A 12,100-nucleotide genomic window follows, 5' to 3' on the forward strand; every position below is an offset into this window, starting at 1 on the left:
TTCTGCTATCAGTCACCACGCTCACATCTTCTGCTATCAGTCACCACGCTCACATCTTCTCCTATGGTGGACGTGCCATGTAGGGACACACAGCGCTGCATTTGCTCTGTGCTCTTGTTTGTGTTTGCCAATAGGTGATGTAGTTTTGTTTTAACTGTTCTGTCTCTCAATTCAATTCATTTTTTTTTCAATTCAATGATGCTTTATTGGCATGACTGCATTAATTACAATCTTGCCAAAACAAAACAGGTCAACAGAGTACTAAAAAATAAAACAAAACAAACAAACAAACAAACCAAAAAACACAAAATAAAAAAAAAGGAAAAAGGAATACATAGATCTGGCAGAAACATAGAGTTTCTCTCTCTCTCGCTCTCTCTTTTGCTCTCCCTTGCTCTCTTTCACTCTCTCACTCTTGTTCTCTCTTGCTCTCTCTCTCTCTCTCTCTCTCACGCTCTCTCTCATTCTCTTTGCTCGCCCTTGCTTTCTTTCACTCTCCCTTGCTCTCTCTTGCTCTCTCTCTCTCTCACGCTCTCTCTCATTCTCTTTCACTCTCCCTTGCTCTCTCTTGCTCTCTCTCGCTCTCTGTCTCTCTGTCTCTCTCTTGGCAGTAACACTGTGTTCTGGTGAAGTGGACAGTGTGATGGAGAAGTTAGGGCGTTGATCTTCTTTTCTGTCTAGCAGCTGCAGGTGAAGTGATGAAGGAGCGGAATTTGTCAGAGGAGATCAGCAGAATCCTCCATGATGCGCCGTCTCACAGAAAGGCTCTGTTGGACAACTGCAGCAACCTGCTCAACGTGGCAGATTACTGCTACAGCAACTACCTGGAGGTTAGTACTAATGCTACCAATACTACAATTAAAACTACTTATACTACTGCTGCTACTACTACCTGCATGTTATTATAACATCTGCCTATACTACTACTGCTACAACAAAGACCCCAGGTTAGTACAACTAAGGAAGGGTGGCGTAGAGGTAAATAGGCAGAGAGGTGAAGAGGCTAACCTTTAACCGCAGGGTTGCTGGTTTGATCCCTGGCACCGACAGTAGAATGTATTTCAGCTGTGAGCTGGTGACTGGTATCATATTTATGGTTCACACCATCTCTGCTAAAGTGCCTTTGAGCAAGGCACTGACGCCAAAAAACTGCTCCAGGATTGCTGCACTGTGTTCTGACCCCTCTGAAAAAATGCATATATGAAGGGAACTTTGTGTGTGTGTGTATAGATAGGTAGGATATGCAAGATAAATTTGTGTAAAAGTGAAAATGAAGTACTCTCTTCAATTATTAATACTACCTGCAGGTTAGTAGTATCACTGCTGCACCTGCAGATTACTATCACCACTTCTACCACCCCACCCCGGTGTGGGAAGACGGTGGAGCAAATTCACATTCGCAGCGGCCTCACCCAGTACCGGTGTGGGAAGATGGCGGCGTGAATTCACATTTACAGCGGCCTCACCCAGTACCGTCCATGCAGTGTCTTTGTCCACATCTGTGTCTAAGTTGTTGTCTTCATCGTTGGCTGGGAGAGCTGGTGCTGGTGTTGGATCGGCTGCGAGAGCTTGGTCTGCTGCACCGTGGGCCCAGGGACTGCGGCCTTGCCCGGAGCTGCACCCGAGGAGGTAACACCGGCCGCGGTCGGAGGCTAAGCTAACTGCTAGCCTATGCAGACCGGCGGTTCCGATAACACCGAGGACGGTCTGGCGGCGGCCTCACCTGGCGTTGACTGTGGTGTTGTTGATGTCGTCGTGTGGAGTGCGGGGAGGTGTGTCAATGGTGTCTGGCTGGGAGAGCCTGGCGCTGGATCGGCCGCGAGGGCTTGGTTTGCTTCGTCCGGTTGCCACAGGGACCACGGCCCTGCATGGAGCTACGCCCGAAGAGGAAACACGGAGGGCGGTCTGACAGGACTCGTAATCGGGGCAGGCTAAGCTAACTGCTAGCCCATGCAGACCGCCAGTTCCGACAGTCATCCTGGCTGGTGTTTGTTCCCTTGGACAGTGATTTTTTTTTTATAGTTTGGATATAAATATGTGTTGGTTTGGACACGTGTGTTGGTTTGGACACGTGTGTGTTGGTTTGGACACGTGTGTTAGTTTGGACACTTGTGTTAGTTTGGACACGTGTGTTGGTTTGGACACGTGTGTTGGTTTGGACACTTGTGTTGGTTTGGACACGTGTGTTAGTTTGGACACGTGTGTTGGTTTGGACACGTGTGTTGGTTTGGACACGTGTGTTAGTTTGGACACGTGTGTTGGTTTGGACACTTGTGTTGGTTTGGACACGTGTGTTAGTTTGGACACGTGTGTTAGTTTGGACACGTGTGTTGGTTTGGACACGTGTGTGTTAGTTTGGACACGTGTGTTAGTTTGGACACGTGTGTTGGTTTGGACACGTGTGTTGTTGTAGTTGTTGGGTGTGTTTTGTGTGCATGTGGCACTGCTGTGGGCTGGGGGAAACGGCATTTCCTTTCGCTTCATGTGAGCAAGCGAATGAGGAGAAACGAAGTGCTCCTGGTTGCCGTTATTACCGTTAGGGAAGGACCATGTACTACTGCGAGTACTACTACTACCTGTAGCTTAGGACTACTACTAGCACCCGTCTAACTTCATTTATATTCATATTTCAGACCTTAAAGTGCAATGCATTTGATATGAAGGGAAATGCAGATAAAAAGAAGGTGATGGAAAAAAGACAGAATAGACCAAGTCAGTCAATGAATAAGCCTTCAATAGAAAAGATTGAATTAGATATAAAAGATTAGTAAAACAGAATGACATGAATGAAATTAAAATGGATCAAATACTGTAACGATCACGAATGACTAGACTCGGTAGGCCTTGGCTAACGGGTCAGACCCTTTAGTCGGCTGGTTAACGGAGTCGCCCGTTGTGCGGGATGGTCGGGTTCGGTTCCCGGCTGCCCCCCGAGTTCGTTACAAGCAGACAGGCAGAAGCCATAATTGATCAAGGGCAGATTAAGAGTCAGCAAAAGTAGAGGAGTTAACCGAGACGAGAGCGCCGATAAAACCACGTCTTTAATTCCAGGAGAGACATACTGCTACGTCTGTAGTTGGTGCTGTGCACGGTGGCTGCAGGGCTGCAGGGCTGCACACACCATGTCACTCTGCTGCTTTGGTGTACTGTTTATTTATTGTTCGGTTGGCCCAAAACCCAAAACTAAGCATGAGCAATAAGAGCCAATGGGCTCCAGAGAAAAGAGAAGCGAGAGAAGAGAGGAGACAAGACGAGACAGGGCTCGACATGTTGTTGAGCTTTTTGCTGACGTCGGGGCTGGCTGGTTTTCTCTGTCAGACCACGGAAGAGAAGTTTCTCAGTCATTTGAAAAGCAGGAAGTGGTTCTGGTTTTCCTTCCATGTGTTCAAGCAAGCATCAGATGGCTGACAGACAGACAGCCTGTCGTTTACTATCACTTCACGCTCTCTCGTCCTTCCTCACTCTCTCGGTCTCCATCTCCTTCTGTCTCCTTCTCTTTACGTCTCTCTTTGTCTCTACTATTCTCTCTCGGATGTTTCCCCCACCATGTGTCCTCGTGTGGATGTTTCTCCTGCCATGGGTCCCTATGTGGATGTTTCCCCCACCATGTGTCCTCGTGTGGATGTTTCCCCCACCATGTGTGTCTGTGTGGATGTTTTCCCCCTGCCACGTGTCCCTGTGTGGATGTTTCCCCCACCATGTGTCCCCCCACCATGTGTCCCTGTGTGGATGTTTCCCCCACCATGTGTCCCTGTGTGGATGTTTCCCCCACCATGTGTGTCTGTGTGGATGTTTCTCCTGCCATGTGTCCCTGTGTGGATGTTTCTCCTGCCATGGGTCCCTATGTGGATGTTTCCCCCACCAGTGTGTGTCTGTGTGGATGTTTCTCCTGCCATGGGTCCCTATGTGGATGTTTCCCCCACCATGTGTCCTCGTGTGGATGTTTCCCCCACATGTGTACCTGTGTGGATGTTTCCCCCACCATGTGTCCTCGTGTGGATGTTTCCCCCACCATGTGTCCCTGTGTGGATGTTTCCCCCACCATGTGTCCCTGTGTGGATGTTTCCCCCACCATGTGTCCTCGTGTGGATTGTTTCCCCCACCATGTGTCCCTGTGTGGATGTTTCTCCTGCCATGGGTCCCTATGTGGATGTTTCCCCCACCATGTGTCCTCGTGTGGATGTTTCCCCCACCATGTGTGTCTGTGTGGATGTTTCTCCTGCCATGTGTACCTGTGTGGATGTTTCCCCCACCATGTGTCCTCGTGTGGATGTTTTCCCCACCACGTGTCCCTGTGTGGATGTTTCCCCCCCACCATGTGTCCTCGTGTGGATGTTTCCCCCACCATGTGCCCCTGTGTGGATGTTTCCCCCACCATGTGTCCTCGTGTGGATGTTTCCCCACCCATGTGTCCCTGTGTGGATGTTCTCCCCCGCCATGTGTCTCGTGTGGATGTTTCCCCCACCATGTGTCCCTGTGTGGATGTTCCCCCCCATGTGTCCTCGTGTGGGATGTTTTCCCCACCACGTGTCCCTGTGTGGATGTTTCCCCCACCACGTGTCCCTGTGTGGAACGTTTCCCCTGCCGTGTGTCCCTGTGTGGGACATGGAAGAGTGCTCGCATCTTAACACTCATGTTCTTTAGGCGAACACGCCTCAAACCTGTTTGTCCTGCTGTTTGGCCTGCTGCAGTCTACCAGGAACATGCTTGCCCCGTACCAGGAAGTGTGTGTGTGTGTGTGTGTGTGTGTGTGTGTGTGTGTGTGTGTCGTGTGTGTGTTGTGTGTGTGTGTGTGTGTGTGACAGAGACAGAGAGTGAGTGAGAGAGAGAGAGGGGCATGTATATATATATATATATATATATATATATATACTACCGTTCAAAAGTTTGGGATCACCCAAACAATTTTGTGTTTCCATGAAAAGTCACACTTATTCACACACCATATGTTGTGAAATGAATAGAAAATAGAGTCAAGACATTGACAAGGTTAGAAATAATGATTTGTATTTGAAATAAGATTTTTTTTACATCAAACTTTGCTTTCGTCAAAGAATCCTCCATTTGCAGCAATTACAGCATTGCAGACCTTTGGCATTCTAGCTGTTAATTTGTTGAGGTAATCTGGAGAAATTGCACCCCACGCTTCCAGAAGCAGCTCCCACAAGTTGGATTGGTTGGATGGGCACTTCTTTGAGCAGATTGAGTTTCTGGAGCATCACATTTGTGGGGTCAATTAAACGCTCAAAATGGCAGAAAAAGAGAACTTTCATCTGAAACTCGACAGTCTATTCTTGTTCTTAGAAATGAAGGCTATTCCATGCGAGAAATTGCTAAGAAAATTGAAGATTTCCTACACCGGTGTGTATCTACTCCCTTCAGAGGACAGCACAAACAGGCTCTAACAGGTACTATTTAATGAAGATGCCAGTTGGGGACCTGTGAGGCGTCTGTTTTCTCAAACTAGAGACTCTAATGTACTTATCTTCTTGCTCAGTTGTGCAACGCGGCCATCCCACTTCTTTTTCTACTCTGGTTAGAGCTGTTTGTGCTGTCCTCTGAAGGGAGTAGTACACACCGGTGTAGGAAATCTTCAATTTCTTAGCAATTTCTCGCATGGAATAGCCTTCATTTCCAAGAACAAGAATAGACTGTCGAGTTTCAGATGAAAGTTCTCTTTTTCTGGCCATTTGAGCGTTTAATTGACCCCACAAATGTGATGCTCCAGAAACTCAATCTGCTCAAAGAAGTGCCCATCCAACCAATCCAACTTGTGGGAGCTGCTTCTGGAAGCGTGGGGTGCAATTTCTCCAGATTACCTCAACAAATTAACAGCTAGAATGCAAAGGTCTGCAATGCTGTAATTGCTGCAAATGGAGGATTCTTTGGACGAAAGCAAAGTTTGATGTAAAAAAAATCTTATTTCAAATACAAATCAATATTTCTAACCTTGTCAATGTCTTGACTCTATTTTCTATTCATTTCACAACATATGGTGGTGAATAAGTGTGACTTTTCATGGAAAACACAAAATTGTTTGGGTGATCCCAAACTTTTGAACGGTAGTGTATATGAGAGAGAGAGAGAGATGGAAATGTCTTGATGCATGCTCAATAATCCTGGTAAGAAAAAGTTGAATCAGTTCATCTGGATACAACGTTCCATCACTCAATCACTTAGATGAGTGATGGAACGAAACGTATGTGATGATAATAATAATAATAACAATAACAATAATATTAATAATTTTATTTATATAGCACTTTCCTAAAACAATGTTACAAAGTGCTTCACACAAAAAAGGAGATTAAACCAGACAAGGCAAAAATAAGAGTAAGATCAAATAAGAGTAAAAATCAAAACAGTATGAATAAATAAAAACAAATGTCAAACATTTGTAGAAGCTTTCTTAAAAAGAAAAGTTTTAATACGAGATTGAAAAGAAGCTAAAGACTTAGTTCGTCTTAGCTCAGCAGGAAGAGCGGTCCTTAGTGTGGGAGCTCTAACAGGCAAAAGCCCGGTCACCCTTTGTAACCAACCGAGACTCGGGAATAACCAGCAGGGCTCCATCTGCAGACCTTAATGGTCGAGGGAGGACATACCAAGTCAATAAATCCCAAACGTATAAAGGAGCAATATCATTTAAAATCTTAGAAGTGAGCAGTCAAATTTTGAAATCAGTTCGAAATATAACAGGGAGCCAGTGTAGGGAGGCAAGCACAGGAGTGATATGGTCATGCCTCCTTGTCCCGGTAATGAGCCGAGCAGCGGCGTTTGTACCAACCTCAGACGGTGGAGGAGTCCTTGCTGATACCAGAATAAAGTGCATTACAATAGTCGAGCCGAGAATAGATAAAAGCATGTACAACTTTTTGTAAATCGGCAATTGATAAAAATGACCTAATTTTGGAGACTAGCTTGAGCTGGAAAAAAAGCATGACTGAAACTGAGGTTAGCATCAAATATTACCCCAAGATTCGTAGCAGCCTGCTTAAGACTACCCAAGATTAGTAGTAAAAGGGCTGATGGAATTTTTTGGGACCAAACAGAATGAACTCAGACTTGTCATCATTAAATTTAAGAAAATTTTGGACGTCCAGGATTTAATGTCAGTGAGGTAAGTTGTGAGATTTGCCTAGGATCTGTGGGTTTTAGTGGCATGTATAACTGAGTGTCGTCAGCATAAAAATGGTAGAGCACATCGTGAGTTTGAATGATCTGGCCAAGGGGCAGCATGTATATAGAATAGAGAAGGGGGCCAAGAACTGAACCTTGAGGGACACCACAACTCAACTGAGCCACTGAGGAGGTAGAGTTACCCAGAACAACATAAAAAAGTTCGGTTGGTGAGGTAAGAGCGTAATAACTTAAGAGCTGACCCCTTGATCCCAACCTAAGTCTCTAAGCAATGTAAGGGGATGTTGTGATCGACCGTGTCAAAGGCAGCACTTAAGTCTAAAAGAACTAAATCGAGCGGTTGCCTCTGTCTGCATTCAGCAGTAGATTAGTGACCTTAACTAGAGCTGTCTCAGTGATGAAAATGATGAGTTTTCAGACTGAAGAGGTCACTTAGTAGATGAGTGATGAAACATATCTGTCAATAAACATTGTATCCAGATGAACTGATTCAACTGTCTTTGAGAGAATGGGAATGCACTTGGCTGTGTGAGATTAGACAGATAATGAAGATTTATTCAATTTGAAACATTCACAGGGTTTATACTCTCTCTCTCTCTCTCTCTCTCTCTCTCTCTCTCTCTCCTCTCTCTCTCTCTTCTCTCTCTCTCTCTCTCTCTCTCTCTCTCTCTCGCGCGCTCTCTCTCTCTCTCTCTCTCTCTCTCTCTCTCTCTCTCTCTCTCTCTCTCTCTCTCTCTCTCTCTCTCTCTCTCTCTCTCCCTCTCTCAGTCGAGGAGGGGACTGCTAAGGGCCTTGGAGAGACTAAAAATTTCACCACCCAATCACTGGCCAGTGTCGCCTACCAGATCAGCATGCTAGCCAATAACTTGCTGCGGCTGCTCAATGCTCAGACCAATCAGCTTCGGCACATGGAATCCTCCATTAACTTGATTGGACAGGTAAGAGCCCACCCTGCAACATGACCACTGGTAAGGATGACACAGGAAAGCAGCTTTCTAGCCTGTCATGGCCAGCATCTCTATAATAAAGTGAAGTGAAATTTGTGTAACTGTCAGGGTTTAACCGTCTTGACAGGAAACAGTATGCTGTGTTTACATGGAACACAAGAATGGTGAATGGGGACGCTTTGACCCGTAAACATCCAGAAATGGTTTCTGGAGTGCTGCAGACTTGTACAATTTGCCGTTTATCTGAATCAGACAGAACAGTCGGATGGGGTTTAGTGAGGGGAGGAAGACTGATATGTCAGTCATATGTTTAGAAGAATGCAAACATTGATATGCTGTTGGCTACTTTCAGTTTGGTGGTAGGGGGGGGTCGCTGGTTTTTACACATCTCACTCCATTCATTCATTCATTCATTCATTCATTCATTCATCCATCCATCCATCATTCATCCATCCATTCATTCATCCATTCATCCATTCATCTATTCGTCCATCCATCTATTCATCCATTCATTCTGGGATCAGGAACACGGTCATTTCACTTCATGCACTTGCGTACATGAAATGAAAGGAAATGCCGTTTCCCCCAGCCCACAGCAGTACAACACAAAGACAACAACACACATACCCACACTAACACACATACCCACACTAACACACATACCCACACTAACACACATACCCACACTAACACACATACCCACACTAACACACATACCCACACTAACACACATATCCACACTAACACACATACCCACACTAACACACATACCCACACTAACACACATACCCACACTAACACACATACCCACACTAACACACATACCCACACTAACACACATATCCACACTAACACACATATCCACACTAACACACATACCCACACTAACACACATACCCACACTAACACACATACCCACACTAACACCACATACCCACACTAACACACATATCCACACTAACACACATACCCACACTAACACACATATCTACACTAACACATATTCAACTAACACACTACCCAAACTAACACACATACCCACACTAACACACATACCCAAACTAACACACATACCAACACTAACACACATACCACCCTAACACACATACCCACACTAACACACATACCCAAACTAACACACATACCCACACTAACACACATACCCACACTAACACACATACCCAACTAACACACATACCAACACTAACACACATACCCACACTAACACACATACCCACACTAACACACATACCCAAACTAACACACATACCCACACTAACACACATACCCACACTAACACACATACCCAAACTAACACACATACCCACACTAACACACATATCTACACTAACACACATATCCAAACGACAACACATATCTACACTAACACACATATCCAAACTAACACACATACCCACACTAACACACATATCCAAACTAACACACATACCCAAACTAACACACATATCTACACTAACACACATATCCAAACGACAACACATATCTACACTAACACACATATCCAAACTAACACAACTACACACAACCAACTAACACACATACCCACACTAACACACATAACACACTAACACACATACCCACACTAACACACATATCCACACTAACACACATACCAACACACACAACACACATACCAACACTAACACACATATCTACACTAACACACATACCAACACTAACACACATACCACACAACACACATACTACACTAACACACATACCAACACTAACACACATACCAACACTAACACACATATTCAAACTAACACATATACCCACACTAACACACATACCCACACTAACACACATATTCAAACTAACACACATACCCACACTAACACACATATCTACACTAACACACATATTCAAACTAACACACATACCCAAACTAACACACATACCCACACTAACACACATACCCACACTAACACACATACCCAAACTAACACACATACCCACACTAACACACATACCCACACTAACACACATACCCAAACTAACACACATACCCACACTAACACACATATCTACACTAACACACATATCCAAACGACAACACATATCTACACTAACACACATATCCAAACTAACACACATACCCACACTAACACACATATCCAAACTAACACACATACCCAAACTAACACACATATCCAAACTAACACACAACACTACACTACACACATATCCAAACGACAACACATATCTACACTAACACACATATCCAAACTAACACACATACCCACACTAACACACATACCCACACTAACACACATATCTACACTAACACACATACCCACACTAACACACATATCCACACTAACACACATACCCAAACTAACACACATACCCACACTAACACACATATCCACACTAACACACATACCCACTAACACACATACCCACACTAACACACATACCCACACTAACACACATATTCAAACTAACACACATATCCACACTAACACACATATCCAAACTAACACACATACCCACACTAACACACATATCCAAACTAACACACATATCTACACTAACACACATATCCAAACTAACACACATATCTACACTAACACACATATCAACACTAACACACATATCTACACTAACACACATATCTACACTAACACACATACCCACACTAACACACATACCCAAACTAACACACATACCAACACTAACACACATACCCACACTAACACACATACCCACACTAACACACATACCCAAACTAACACACATACCCACACTAACACACATACCCACACTAACACACATACCCAAACTAACACACATACCCACACTAACACACATATCTACATAACACACATATCCAAACTACAACACATATCTACACTAACACACATATCCAAACTAACACACATACCCACACTAACACACATATCCAAACTAACACACATACCCAAACTAACACACATACCTACACTAACACACATATCCAAACTACAACACATACAACACTAACACACATATCCAAACTAACACACATACCCACACTAACACACATACCACACTCTAACACACATACCCACACTAACACACATATTCAAACTAACACACATACCCACACTAACACACATATCTACACTAACACACATACCAACACTAACACACATACCAACACTAACACACATATCTACACTAACACACATACCACACTAACACACATACCCACACTAACACACATATCTACACTAACACACATACCAACACTAACACACATACCAACACTAACACACATATTCAAACTAACACACATATCCACACTAACACACATACCCACACTAACCACATATCAAACTAACACACATACCCACACTAACACACATATCTACACTAACACACATATTCAAACTACACACACATACCCAAACTAACACACATACCCACACTAACACACATACCCACACTAACACACATACCCAAACTAACACACATACCCACACTAACACACATACCCACACTAACACACATACCCAAACTAACACACATACCCACACTAACACACATATCTACACTAACACACATATCCAAACGACAACACATATCTACACTAACACACATATCCAAACTAACACACATACCCACACTAACACACATATCCAAACTAACACACATATCCAACTAACACACATATCCAAACTAACACACATATCTACACTAACACACATATCCAAACGACAACACATATCTACACTAACACACATATCCAAACTAACACACATACCCACACTAACACACATACCCACACTAACACACATATCTACACTAACACACATACCCACACTAACACACATATCCACACTAACACACATACCCAAACTAACACACATACCCACACTAACACACATATCCACACTAACACACATACCCACACTAACACACATACCCACACTAACACACATACCCACACTAACACACATATTCAAACTAACACACATATCCACACTAACACACATATCCAAACTAACACA

This window comes from Lampris incognitus, unplaced genomic scaffold (genome assembly GCF_029633865.1).
Source record: "Lampris incognitus isolate fLamInc1 unplaced genomic scaffold, fLamInc1.hap2 scaffold_251, whole genome shotgun sequence".
In the NCBI taxonomy this organism is placed as follows: Eukaryota; Metazoa; Chordata; class Actinopteri; order Lampriformes; family Lampridae; genus Lampris; species Lampris incognitus.